Source organism: Dasypus novemcinctus, unplaced genomic scaffold, assembly GCF_030445035.2.
Source record: "Dasypus novemcinctus isolate mDasNov1 unplaced genomic scaffold, mDasNov1.1.hap2 scaffold_106, whole genome shotgun sequence".
NCBI lineage: Eukaryota > Metazoa > Chordata > Mammalia > Cingulata > Dasypodidae > Dasypus > Dasypus novemcinctus.
This window is the reverse complement of record NW_026688145.1, coordinates 686,901-702,292: the sequence shown is the minus strand read 5'-3', so window position 1 is coordinate 702,292 and position 15,392 is coordinate 686,901. Positions and strand designations below refer to the sequence as shown.

General features: G+C 42.2%; 1 pseudogene; it reads left to right on the top strand.

The window, feature by feature from the left end:
- Positions 1 to 14,913, top strand: part of LOC101421816 (ferritin light chain-like) — a 30,590-nt pseudogene extending 15,677 nt beyond the window's left edge.
- The last annotated feature ends 479 nt before the right edge of the window (positions 14,914 to 15,392 follow it).

The window sequence follows — 15,392 nt, the reverse complement described above, 5'->3', positions numbered from 1 at the left end:
AAAACATAGGATAACTAAAAAATTTAGAAAACTGTACAACCTAAAGTATGGACCACATAGTAAGGACAGATGTCACCTTGTTTGAAAGCATTGTTTCAGAATCTGTACATCAATTTCAGGAAATATGATATGAATAAGTTAAAAGATTATCGCTTTGGAAGGGAAAAGGTTTTATGGTGGATCTGGGGAAGTACTGTATATTGTATATATGAATTTCGGTGATCTAAGACTCTTGTGAAGCTGACATTATGTTGGGATTCACTTTACGGGAAGTTTTGGATCACAGAGTGGTTCAACAATGGCAGCGGAGGAATACTGATATAAGATGTTATTGACAGGATATATATGGTTGACAGCGAGTTATACAAGGCATATGCCCAGGGTATATAGTAATGTCTAGATATACTCATAGTGGAAACAATTAAAAACAACAGCTGGGGGTTTACTGGGCTCCTGGCCGGGGGGTCACTGTCGTGGACCCTGGGGGAGCAGCAGCAGTCCCCCAGGTGCAACGGCAAGAACCAGGAAAGAAGGAGGGCCCAACAGTGGGCTCCTGATACTAATGGCTATGCTTTTGAGCCTATACACCTGCAATAAGAACAAGGCCTAGAGTAGCACTGTGCCTGGGAGTTTCCTCCTGACAGCCTTCATGTGACTCAAATGTGGCCACTCTCGAAGCCAAACTCAGCATGTAGATGCAGTGCATTCCCCCCAGCGTGGGACATGACACCCGGGGATGAGCCTCCCTGGCACCGAGGGATCACTACCACATACCAGCTGAAGATGCAACTAGAAAATGACCTTGAATTAAAGGTTCAATACGGATCAGCAGAATATCCCTGTCTACATATAATAACATGACTTCAAAATGCTGTTTGACCTAATGGAAGGGGGAAATGGAAAGGAGAAATGAGATTATAAGGCTATGAGTCTCTGAAAAGAGTCTGGAGGTTGTCAGAAGGAATGCCCTTTTGCACAACTGAGCAGAGTCTAAGAGACAGATAAAGTAGATACAACCCCAGGTATTGGTTCTTTTGAGGGATAAAGAAACCCACGGGTTCTATGGTCATGGCAGATGGGGTTCACTGCCATGGCAGATGGCCCTTCTTTGGAGCTGCTGTTTCTGCATGATGGAATTGGACTCAGAGGGGATCTCTTTTCACAAGACTTGCATGCTACTTTATTGGAATTGTAGTTGGTGGTGGGGTTTAAGATATATTTAGGGGATTTGAATCTCTGGATAGATAATATGACACCCAGGCCCAGAGCCTCAACAGACTTCAGCTCCTACACTTTGATTTATTGGACTTACCCCTCTCAGCTAACATGGAGTTGAAGAAGGTCAACCACCACACCATGGAGCCTAGAGTGTCTACAACTGAAAGCAGGAGGAGTGCATCCAGTATCCATGTGGAATCTAAGCCCCCACTTGACATAGATGTGCAATGGACACAACCAATCCAATGTCCACAGAGAAAATGTGGAATGGGTGTGGGAAGGGTAGCCATGGTGGCTGCTGGGTTTGGGGAATGGGAGGAAGAGATGAGATGTGGAGGCATTTTTGGGACGTGGAGTTGTCCTGGGTGGTGCTTCACAGACAATTACGGGACATTGTAGATCCCCCCAGGGCCCACTGTATGGAACGTGGGAGAGTGTGGGCTATGATGTGGACCATTGACTATGGGGTGCAGTGATGCTCAGAGATGTACTTACTAGGTGCAATTGATGTGTCATGATGATGGGAGAGAGTGTTGCTGTGGGGGGAGTGGGGGTGTGGGGGCGGTGGGATTGAATGGGACCTCATATTTTTTAATGTAATTTTTAAAAAATAAATAAATAATTAAAAAAAAGTAAAAATGGAGCCTACACAATGGGAGAAAATATTTGGCAACCATATATCTGATAGGAGACTTATAACCTGCATATATAAAGAACTATATCTTGAAAATAAAAAGATAAACAACTCATTTAAAAAATGGGAAAAAGATGTAAACACACACTTCTCCAAAGAAGAAATACAAATGGCTAAAAAGCACATGAAAGAATGCTCCAAATCACTAGCTATCAGGGAAATGCAACTCAAAACTACAGTGAGATACCATCTTACTCCCATAAGATTGGCAGCTATGAAAAAAACAGAAGAATACAAATACTGGAGAGGATATGAAGAAATGGGAACAGTCATCCACTGCTGGTGGGAATACAGAAGGATCCAACCATTCTGGAGGACAGTTTGGCAGTTTCTCAAAAAACTAACCATAGATTTGCCATATGACCCATAGATTTGCCATATGACCCACTGCTGGATATATACCCAGCAGAACTGAAAACAAGGACACAAACCGATATATGCACACCACTGTTCATAGCAGCATTGTTCACTATCGCCAAAAGTTGGACTCGACCCACATGCCCATCAACAGATGAGTGGATCAATAAAATGTGGTATATACATACAATGGAGTACTACTCGGCTTTAAGAACAAATACACTACAAACACACGTGATAACATGGATGAATCTTGAGAACCTTATGTTGAGTGAAGCAACCCAGGCATTGAAGGACAAATACTACATGACCTCAATGATATGAAATAAGCAAGCTGCCTCAGAGAGCTAGAGACTGGAAGATAGGCTTACAGGAAATCGGGGGGTAGAGAAATGAAGTAAGCTGACATCTACATTGGTGAAATCTATGATAAGCTGAAGGTAAGTATTTGCACAAGGAAGAGATAAAATGGGGGCATAGGGTTAACTTTTGTTGGGGCTTTGCAGGTTTGAGGGGGACTAGGGATGGGTGGATGGGTAATATTGACCAAGAAATTGGGAGGAGGATGGGGCAACATACAAACATAGGATATTGTCAGGTGTTGGTTGAGAGTATAATGCTGAGAAAGCCTTTCCAAAATATAATTAGGAAAGTTACCTGTTTAGGATACTCAAAGGGGATAATCTGATGCAGGACAGACTCCTAGGGAATATATGAATGCTCATTTTGACAGAGTGTGTTATACCATTGGGTAGAGAGCCATAAAATGAGAGTGAAGGTAGAACCACATACTGGGGAGGACTAATGCCATCACATAGAGGAAACTGTATCTCTCAAGAGAAAGGGCAGCTCCCAGGGCATTAGGGTACTTGAGCAAGTCAAGCCCTCAACACTGTTGCAGGTATCTCTGAACATGGCTCCTCAAGAAATGAAGATTGACTGTCACTGTGGGCCCCAAGGGGAGGGGGAAATAGAAATTGAATAGATGGAACCAAAGTAAATGTGAGGGCAAAAGAAGTGTTTCACAAGAGTACACAAGGATGAATATAAAACATGTAATATTACACCAAAAACATATAGGGGATGACAGACTAATAATGTAAACCATAATGTAAAACATAGGATAACTAAAAAATTTAGAAAACTGTATAGCCTAAGGTATAAACCACAATGTAAACACAAATGTTACCTTGTTTGAAAGCTATTGTCTGAATATCTGTACATCAGTTCCAGTAAATATGATATGAATAAGTTAAAAGATTATCGTTGTGGAAGGGAAAAAGTATCATGGATATGTGGTAGTACTGTACATTGTATATATGAATTACTGTGATCTATGGCTCCTGTGAAGAGAAGCTCAATAATTAGCAAAAAAGAAAAGAAAAAGGTAGGATGTAGAATTTTTCCAATCAATATGAATTCTATATCTAACCTTTAAACTCATTGCTATATTCCATTTTACTATTAAGGGAACCTGGCATTATAGTGAGCTTCACTTTTCAGGAAGTTTAGGATCACAGAGTGGTTCAACAATGGCAGTGGAGGAATACTGGTATGGGATGTTATTGACAGGGGACATATGGTTGACAGGGAGTTATACAGGGTGTGTGTCCAGGGTGCATGGGAATGTTTGGATATACTCATAGTGGAAACAATTAAAAACAACAGCTGTGGAGGTACTGGGTTCCTTGCTGGGGGACCTCTGTCGTGGTCCCTAGGGGAGCAGCAGCAGTCCTCCAGGTGCAACAGCAAGGACCAGGAAGGAATGAGGGTCCAACAGTGAGCCCCTGATACTAATGACTATGCTTGTGAGCCTATACACCTAAAATAAGAACAAGGCCTAGAGCAGCACTGTGCCTAAGTGTTCCCTCCTGACAGCCTCTGTGTTACTCAAATGTAGCCAGTCTCAAAGCCAAACTCAGCATGTAAATGCAGTGCCTTCCCCCCAGTGTGGGACATGATATCCAGGGATGAGCCTCCCTGGCACCGAGGGATCACTACCAAATACCAACTGATGACGTAACTAGAAAATGACCTTGAATTAAAGGTTCAACACAGACCAGCAGAATATCCCTGTCTACATATAATAACAGGAGTTAAAAATGCTGTTTGACCTAAATTAAGGGGGAAATGGAAAGGAGAAATGAGTTTATATGGCTATGAGTCTCTAAAAAAGTGTCTGGAGTTTGTCAGAAGGAATGCCCTTAAGCACACCTGAGCAGAATCTCGGAGACAGATAAAGTAGATACAACCCCAGGTATTGGTTCTTTTGAGGGCTAAAGAGACCCACAGGTTCTATAGTCATGGCAGATGGAGTTCACTGCCATGTCAGCTGTCCCTTGTTTGGAGTTGGTGTTTCTGCGTGAGGGAGCTGGACTCAGATAGGATCTCTTTTCACAAGCCTTTCATGCTACTTTACTGGAATTGTAGTTGGTGCTGGGGTTTAAGATATACCTAGGAGATTTGAATCTCTGCACTGACAGTTTGATAGCCAGGCCATGAGCCTCAACAGACTTCAACTCCTACACTCTGATTTATTGGACTTACCCCACTCAGCTAACATGGAGTTGAAGAATGTCAACCACCACACCATGGAGCCTAGAGTGCCTACAACTGAAAGCAGGAGGATTGCATCCAGTATCCATGTGGAATCTAAGGCCCTCTTGACATAGATGTGGAATGGACACAACCAAGCCAAGGTCCACTTTAAGGAGGAATACAGTAAGGATTAGAGTGGACTTAATGATATTCTATTCATGAACTATTGTGGTTAATAATCAAGAAAATGTGGCATTCGTGTGAAAAAGTGACCATGGTGGCTGCTGGGTGCAGGGAATGGGAGGAAGAGTTCAGATGTGGAGCCATTTTTGGGACTTGGAGTTGTCCTGGGTGGTGCTGCAGGGACAATTGCCAGACATTGTATGTCGTCCCATGGCCTACTGGATGGAACGTGGAGAGTGTGGGCTATGGTATGGACCATTGGCCATGGGGTGCAGCGATGCCCGGAGATATAGTCACCAGATGCAATGGATGTGCCATGATGATGGGGGAGAGTGTTACTGTGGGGGTAGTGGTGCGGTGGGGCAGTGGGGGTGAATGGGGAACTCATTTTTTTAATGTAATATTTTTTAAAAAATGAATAAATACAATTTTAAAAAACTTCCATTTTTCAAAAAATAAGTGTGACTGCAAAACATTTCAAAGACTCCTGAAACTTTTCTTAATTTGCACTGTGAGTGTGCAGTTTTACACTATGAGCATGCAATTTTACACAAGATTTTTGTTTTTTAGCTAATGGCTTGTAACCAAAATGTTCCCAATGCTCCGATACAATTCTCTTTTGTTTCAGAACTTTGTATTTTACCTTGCATTTAGCAGAATTTTTATAAGCAACAAGACTAATTCTATGTATATTCACTGAGGCTATTGGAAGCCTCAGGGAGACAAACTGGTTTCTCTCATGAATTGCCACTCCTAGGAACACTGGCAGTCAAGGCAGGAGACTCCCTTTTACACCCAGGTCCCTGGAGATAATAAAATTTCAGTGGTCCTTTAAACCCACGGGCTACGAATTCCACCAGGCAGGAATCCAGTCCACTCTTAGATTCATGAGAGAAAGCAGGGTTACTAATACCAGTAGGACAGAAGCTGTTATGAAACAACCACTAGCACAGGCAGGGGTGAGGCTAGGTTTGAAGCAACCATAAATGAAGGTAAGGTGAGTTTAAAAATTACACTTAAATAATAGTTTCAGTCTAAATTCACCCAGCTATAATATCGGTTATTATCTTTCTGCTGTTTTATAACATAAATGCATTTATAAATGATCTTAACTCAGTTACAGTTTTTATTAATTTTTTTAAAAACTTGATTTTGTAACAATTTTAAACATTTTCCTGTGACTTATATTAAATGAACTTATCAATTTCTTTAATTTTTCTTTTAAGTTAAAGGAAAAAAATCTCTTGTAACTAGTTTGAAATACAAAGCTACTTTTCAGGATTTGATTTTTTGAAAGCAAGTTTGTACATTATTTTCCTTTAAAAGAGATAAGACCCTTTTGTTCAAACACTGAGGAAATTATGAGGTTAGCACAAGAAGGTAATTTGATAAAACAGACCTTTTTTATACTTATTATTCAGGAAGCTTTTACCAAAAAAACCTAATGACTTGAGAGACTTTGCAAAAGAACAATATTTTAACTTCGATACATACAACTTGATACTAAGGCTTTTAAAATTTTATAGATAGACCTATCAAATCTTACTCCATTTGAATCATAAAATTTCTTTTCAATGAAAATTCTACACTTTCAGTATTCAAAGTTTGTCCTACACTCTACTCTTTTTCAATAAATAATCATTTTATCTTAGGACAAAGTCATCTCCTGTTTCCTTAACAGTAAAAACACATTGCATATATCTTACATACTAAGTTACCAAGCAAACTTCTTACAATATGTAATTGCCATTAACACTAAACAAGCTTGTTAAATAATTAACATTTCTTCATTTTAAATACTTAGTAGCATGGTTTACCAGAAAGAGTTTTTTGAAGCAAGTTGGCAGAGGAGGCTGACTGCCAACAACTTTTCTTGTTATAAAATTACCTTTTATTATTATTATCAATTCAGTTTTTATTTAATAAAGACTTTTTGGAATTGGCCGTTAAATACCTTAATTGAAACAATGCTTTATTAAACTTTTTAAAATTATTTATAACCATATAGAATATATTATTTTAAGAAAAATTTTACTTTCACAGAACACATTTCTTTACTTAAAGTTACCACAATACCCTCTACGACTTGCCACATGCATTTAAGTTTCAAGAGTTTATGAAATTTAGCCATCCTACTTTAGGACAAAACACACCCTTTAGAAAAAACTTATTAAATTTCAGCCAGCATTCTCACAAACTTTTAACCTTCTTTAATATTCATTTAAGTTTTACATCCTTCATTTTATCCTGTGAAGAAAAATAAACTATTCATTTCAATCTAGCAAGAACAACTTTTTATGAAAATACTTATAGTAAATATGTTCATCAAGACTTACAATTTTTGTCATTGTAGATATTCTATTAACATTTAAACTTATGTATTAATATAAGCACTTATTTAATTTTTTGCCATTAGAATAGAGCTGTTTTTTAAAAAATCTTTCTTTTTTAATTTATATTGTTTCAAGCGACAGCCTCCTTTCTTTAGATGAGTTTACAGTACTTAAACATTCCAAATAATTTCAGCAGTCTTACAGAGAGAAAGATGTTGTCCTTGATACCCTAGGGAGGGAATTTTACTGCATTTATTTTGATTCTGTTTTTCACCCCCTTCCAGGCACTCGGGGGCACAACAATCAAATAGGAATGCAGCTTATGAGTAGAAGGTGTGGACTCACTGGAAAGGGGCAAGCTGCTCCCCCCTTTCCAGCTTTCTGCAAAAATGGGCAGACAGAACTTACTCAAATTCAGCACTGCTCCCGAGAACCCAGCCACCCTGACTGGAACAGCCTCAACAAACTCGGGTGCATGGCATGGGCACAGATGGCCTCCAAGACTTGGCAAATTGGTGGAACAGAGACAAGGCAGCAGAGCATGTGCAAACATCCAGACTCTGCAAACATCCAGAATCCACAATTTTGCTCTATAAACAATTCACCTCCTTTCCAATGAGGGTTCCAGCTAAATTAAATTCTACTTTACATAACCACACAACTCCAACACTAGCTTTGAGCTGACACAGACAGAAGCCTTAAAGTTATTAATCTGAATCCCAATTTTATATATATATATATATATATATATATATCCATCATGGCTGTCCCCCAGAGCCATCACAAGCCTTAGAGAGAACACTTAACATTAACATCTGGTATGAAGCGAATTCTTTCACAATTCAGCACCATGACAAAAGATTCCAGCTGACTTTTTCACTGTTTGACTTCACATCCCGACCAAGCTTCACTAGAAAAGCTGATCCATGTTCCTGTGACCAAGTTTTTTAAAAAATCTAGACCAATTTCCAGGATGTTAGGACTCGAACCTATAAACAACCCTTCACATTATAATCAAACCTTCATTTCTTCAATGGATGTAAGACCAGTACCAGATTCTAACATGCAGTTTGACAAACCCAAAACACCAGGGCTTTTTCTTGTTTTTTCTCCCTTTTCCAGACCTAGAGAGAACGGCTTCTCCCCAATTTTCTGGAGCTACTAAGGTCTCTTGGGAGGTGATCAGCTTCCCCTTCCTAGCAATTAGAACTAGGGCTTTCAAGACTTTGCTCACCTGGTGAGTCTTACCTTCTTCCATGTTCGGAGTTCTGAAAAGTTCCCAAAATCTTCCTCTTCAGACCTTCCATTGCCCCTGATTTTTGGTGGGAAGATTCTGCTGGAGCCCACATCTTTTCTGGATTAAATTTAATCCAGGGAGCCCAGATTTGGGGTTCACCTGAGTTCCCCTGGCTTCCTTGGGGAATTGGGAAGGGCAGCAAAATGCTACCATCTCTTGCCTTTGTTTTCAGTCCTGGGAGAGTCCCCAAAAATGTTGTATAATTTGATACTAGGTTCAATTATTTGCGTTTAGAAAGGCCAGGACTCAGAAATGATTTTGAGAAGAAAAAATGGTTTAATGATGGCTGGCTGGACTTGGGAGCTTTCTGTTTCAATCCCGAGCCCCGGCCAAGAATTTTGAGTCCCTTTTATACAGAGAGGAGAGTCCAAATGGTCCCTTTGTTTCAGTTCTCAATAGGCTTGAATTAGCATATATCTTCCACATCCTAGGTTAGCTTTTACCATGCACTTCAAACAATCCAAATAAGCTTTTAGCTTGTCTTGGTTTGCATTTCCCCTGAATATTCAAAGTCTATAGAGTTTGCATAGATAAGCCATTTCCTGGGACTGGAGTCATTGCCATGGTCACCAAGAGCAGGAATGCAGCCTCTTATCATCCCACACCCACAAGTCATAGACAGATTAGGTTATCTCTTAAGAGACAAAGAGCCTCCTACCCATAGCTTACATCAAAGCTGCTATTGTAGGGGCAACTGGCAAAAGTGCTAAATGGCCCTTCCTTCAAGCCAGGACCTGCAACATTGGGGGAAAGGAGGTCCCTCATGAATTCCTTTATCTTCCAGAGTGACCAGTCCCATACCTGGGTCAAGACCTGCTGTCTAAACTGCAGGTTCAAATTACCTTTGATGCCACAGGGCAATCCACACTGACACTGGGGCCACAAGACCTTCCAAAAATAGCACTAACCCTACCTCTGTAGGAGGAATGGAGAGTGTATTGCCTCAGTGAGAATGGCCAATCCATGGCCATGCAGCTCCCCTTTGAAGATGTGCCTGAAATATGGGCAGAGGGTAACCCAATGGGGATGGCATATGACATTCCTCCAATTATTATTGAAATAAAGCCTACGGCCAGTCCAGTAAGCATAAGGCAATTTCCAGTTCCATGTGAAGCACAAGAAAAGGTCAAGCTATAGATTCAGAGCTTACTGAATGAGGGCATATTGAGGCTGTGCCAGTCTCCATGGAACACCCCACACTTCCCAGTTTAAAAAGTTGCTGGAGATTACTGCCCAAGCCAGGACTTACAAGCAGTTAATTTGACAGTAATAACCCTTCATTCTGTGGTTTCTAATCCATATACACTTCTCAGCTTAATACCCTCATTGGCAATCTAGTTTTCAAGCCTAGATCTTAAGGATGCCTTCTTTTGCATTCTCGTGGCACCCTGGAGCCAGAAAATTTTTGCCTTTACATGGGAAAATCCAAACTCAGGTGAAAGGGAGCAGCTAACATGGCCGCGATTGCCTTAAGGATTTAAAAATGCATCCACTATTATTGGACAAGCTCTGGCCAGTGTTCTCAAATCCTTTAAAGCAGGAAGCCATAACTGTTTTCTCCTCCAATATATAGATGACCTCATTCTCAGAAGTCCCACCTATCAAGACTGCTGGTGGAACCCATGTTCTTTTAAAGCATCTACAGCATAAAGGCTATCAGGCGTCTAAGAAAAAAGCCCAAATCTGCCTACCTTAGGTCAAATATCTAGGTTCTAAAATAATGCAGGGGGGCTATGAATAGGGACTTGAAAGAAAGAAAGCGCTCTGTAGTCTCCCTGAGCTAAATACCCACCAGAAGCTGTGAGAGTTCCTTGGGGCAGATGGATTCTGCTGCAATTGGATCCCCAATTTTGGGGTACTCATGCACGCTTTATACAAAGCCACAAAGGTGATCATGATCCCATGCTCTGTGATAGCCCACAGAAAAATTCTTTCACTGCTCTCAAACAAGCTCTAATGGTAGCACCAGCCTCAGACTTCCAGACCTCACTCAGCCGTTCTACCTCTACATTCACAACTGAGAAAGAATCGCAGTAGGACTTCTCATGCAATACCTCAGTTCCTGGCAAAGACCTGTAGCATATCTCTCCAAACAACTGGACACTGTAGCCCAGGGATGGCCCTCATGTTTTCAAGGTGTAGCAGCTGCAGCCATGCTTACAGTAGAAGCTATACAATTAACTCTTGGGCAGCCTATAATTGTCCAGGTTCCACATAAGGTAATCACAATCTTAGAAGCCAAAGGAAAATTTGGCTTACTAACAGCCACCTGCTTAAATATCAAACCCTATTATGTGAAAATCCATCCACCCAGCTGGAACTTGTACAAACCCTAAATCCAAGCTGTAGAAGATATGCTAAACCAAAGCTGGCTTGGAATGTGGGGAATATGCAACTCACCTGGGGGAAATAACCTATCTGATACTCAGATCAAACACGGAGGAAACTAACCAAAGATCTGTTTGCATACCATCACCCTTTGTCTCCCTCATTTTATCCTCTGTATAAAAGGGACTGAAAAATGCTATTTGGGTCTTGGGTTTTATTAGGACAAGTGTCCACCGAGTATGGCCAGTCAAAATAAACCAGCTTCCTTCTGAGTGTTCTCGTGTCCTGGCCTTCAATACCGTGCACACCCAACTTCTCTACCACACTAATACCAGGACAGGAGACAGGGATGTCCCAGCTCTTCTCTGGACTGTAGGGCAGAAGCTATTATGAAATAACCATACGCAAAGGCAAGGGGTGAGGTTAGGCTTGAAATAACCATAAACAAAGGAATGTTCATTTAGAATTTACACTTCAATAATAGTTTCAGGGTAAATTCACAAGCTATAATTTCAGTTATTATCTTTAGCTGTTTTATAATGTAAACACATTTATAAATGATCTTAACTCAGTTACAGTTTTTATTAATCTTTTTAACCTTAAGTTGAATTTTATAACTTTATTAATTAAGCTACAAGTATTGTATTAATAACAATTCTTTGAAGTCCTGCATTTTTTTAGTAATGGAACAAATTCTCATCAGCAAGTTATGCATTTAATTCACCAGCAAGAGAGTATTGACATTTAAAGATTCATTTTAAACTACCTTTTTACTTTTTTAGTGTGACTTCTTAGGTGCCAGCAACTGACAAAAGCCAAACAGAGATTATAAAGTGGCATTTCATTCCTTTTTTTTCTTTTCCCTCTATACTTTCACAAACCTGAATTTTCCAACCAGACCATTGAAAAGGCTATCAAGTGATTAGCGGTCTACTTTTTCAAGCCATAGCCTCTTTTCTTCAGATGATTTTACAGTTCTAAAATATTCCAAAGTATTTCTACAGTCTTACAGAGAGAGAGATTTGGCCTTGACACCCTAGGGAGAGAATTTTACTGCATTTATCTGGATTCCACTTTTCACCCTCTTCACTTCTGCCCCTTCCAGACAATCAGGTGCACAACAATCAAATTGGAATGTGGCTTATGATTTGGTGTGGACTCACTGGAAAGGGGCATGCCATTCCCCCCTTTCCAGCTTTCTGCCAAAATGGGCAGACAGAACCTACTCAAATTCAACAATCCTCTTGAGGACCCAGCCAACCTCACTATGGCAGCCCCAATAAACTTGGGTGCATGGTGCGGACACAAACAGCCTCCAAACCCCAGCAAAGGAGCAGACCAGAGACAAGACAGCAGAGCATGCACAAACATCTAGACCCTGCAAACATTCAGATTAATTAGTTTTGCCCCATAATCATTTTGCCCCCTTGCCAATGGCATGGGAGGGTTCCAGCTCAACTAAATTCTACTTTACATAACCACACAACTCTAACACTAGCATTGAGCTGACACAGACAGAAGCACAAAGGTCACTAATCTGATCTACAAGTTCTATATGTATATATTTTCAGCATGGCTTCCCCCACAACCGTCACAAAACTTAGAACACTTAACATTTGGTATAAGCGAATTCATTCACAATTCAACACCATAACAAAAGATTCCAGCTGACCTTTTTCATTGTTTAACCCTACACCCAGACCAAGTTTCACTTGAAAAGCTGATCCATAGCCCACATCACCATAGTGAACTCTAAGGCTATAAAACCTTCACCTTTGACTGAAGGTCCCCCACTCCACCACAGGGAGTTCCCAGGGTTCCAGAAATGTCCTGTATCAGCCTTTTAAACTTCCCAATGATCCTCACTTTATCTTGCAGAGCAAACCCCAGGTATCTGGAGGCTCCCTCCACACTTCTGAAGAAGGTCCCTGGGTTCCAGACAAGTCCATGCTCTCAGAGACTACCCCAGAAGCCCACCGACTTTCTGTGCCATGCCCCACAACCCAGAATCATCACCTCCCAGGATTCCCAATGTCCCCATAAATCTCCCACTCCCAGAATCTTTTGACTTCCCTGAGTCAGCCTGGGGACCCATGCATCCCACCAAGCAAACCAAGACTGAACCTCCTCCACTTACATCCCAATTCCCCATTTCACAGCAACCTCCTTCTCCAGGTATGTGACTTAACCACTCCCCCCTTTCCCTGCTCACTGGGGCTGCCCTTGAGCCCTCAATCTGCTCTCGATTGGTCATGACCGATGTCCATGCCACAACTTCTGCTGTCATGGATTGGCTGGCTGCTCGCTCCACCCACCCCACCCACGTAGGTCCCATGCTGCAAAAGGCACTGCTCAGGCTGGGCCCATCTACAGCATGCCTGGTGGTTCCTCAGATCTGTCTCTTGCTTCAACAGTGTGTGAATGGAACAGACCCAGGGACTCTTCCCCACACCTTCTCAACATTGACCACCTTGCAACTGCTTCTCCAGTTGCAACCTCCAGTACTAATTTCTCGAGCACCCCCCACTGCCGGGAGCAGCTAACACCACGTTTTTGTGGTTAACTCCTCATTGTCAACCACACATGAAATCCCTGATCCATCAGAATTAATCAGCTGAAGGGGAGGCCTCTGTGAACCACCTGGTCAACCTGCAGCTGCAGGCTTCCTACACGTACCTCTATCTGGTGAGCTTTCCTGGAAGTCCCCTGGCCCACGTTTCCCCCAACTGTATGCGCCATTAGCCCTCTGCCCATGCACGTGCCTTTTTTGTACCACCGGTTAGTCAAATAGAGAAGTCTGGCAGCTTGGACTCACCAGGCCTCATGCTGACCATTGTCTACTCCATCTTTTCCCACTGGGCCACTATTTCAACCATGATGTTGTGGACCTAAAGGGCATGGACCACTTCTTCTGTGAGTTGGCAAAGGAGAAGTGCAAGGGCATGGAGGATCTCTTGAAGATGCAAAACCAGCATGGTGGCTATGCCCTCTTCCAGGATGTGCAGGTAAATGGCCAGCAGACAGTGGGCTACACCTCCCAGCAGGCCATGCATGCCACGTCCCTTGATTCTGACTTTTTAGTGCCATGTGTGCTCCTGGGACATTGAGTTCAGTTTTATGTGTGTTGTTTATGGTGGCTGAATTGGAGGCACTCTCGAAAGACATAGTGTCTGGAGAGCTCTGTGCTCTCAGTGGTGGTGTAGCTGCAGGAGACTGGGGGTCATGCAAGGACGCTCACAGATCCGATCGGGGGCTACATCCCTTCTGCATTCTTGCCCGCCTGGGACTGCTGGGAAATGTGTGTGGAAGGCACTGAACCTGTTTCTTTCTGATGTACAGAAGCCTTCCAAAGATAAGTGATGTAATACACTGGACACCATGGAAACTGCCATTGTCCTGAAGAAGTCCCTGAACCAGGCCCTATTGGATCTGCATGCACTGAGATCTGCCAACACAGACCCCCATTAAGTATCCCCATGCTCCATGGCTAGCCAAACTCAGACCTTCCTTGGGATGAAATCTCCACTGTAAGCCTTGAATCCCTTTGATTTTCCAGGGAATTTCCTTGCCATGCCTCACATCCCACATCTGCCACATAGTTAGCTATTGTCTCATATTATGTCTTAGTAGAATTTTTCATTTCTCTTCTATTCCTCAGTTCTGTGACTTCCTAGAGAACCATTTCATAGATGAGGAGGTGAAACTGATAAAAAAGATCGGTGACCACCTGAGCAACCTCTGCAGGCTTGCTGGCCCGCAGGCCAGGCTGGGTGAGTATCTCTTTGAAAGGCTCACCTTCAAGCACGACTAGAAGCCTCTGGAACCCAGAGGCCACAGGGGAGGGCTCTATTCCCCCACCATCCAGGCTTCTGCCTGAGCCCCTCCAGCCAGGAGACATCTTTCTAACTGCCATCTTTTAGCCCTCTAACAAGCCCTGAACCAAGTGTAAACAATAAAGCTTTTTGCAGCAGGTGGTGATGGTGTGTGTGTCTCGTTTGGGGAAATTATAAGGTTTGAACCCTCTCCTGTGGGTGGTGTGCTATAGCCAGTACTTGTCTAGCTATTTATTACTCCAGGGAGGGTTGAACTAAGTGGGTAGCAGGAAGCAGGCTGAGTGTTTTACAGTGTAATGGTAACCAGAAAGGGGTCCTGTTGAGTGAGTAATAATGGAGCCAGGCCTCTGCCAAGCTCTGAGATATTGTTTCTAGTTCAACCCTGGGAGATAGGTAGTTCTTTCCAGATTATATGGGCACATTGAAGTTACTATGTAAATTAACTATGGTAAGCAAGCACACAAGAGTAGCTATGAGGACAGCTTGCCCCCTCCCCACCCGGGCTTGTAAGAGATCAGGCCTGTCTTGAATATTAGGTTCTTCCCAATGTAAAGCACATACTCAGTAACAAGAACTTTGAGCTGAGAAGCTGGGAGCTTATGATGTACGAG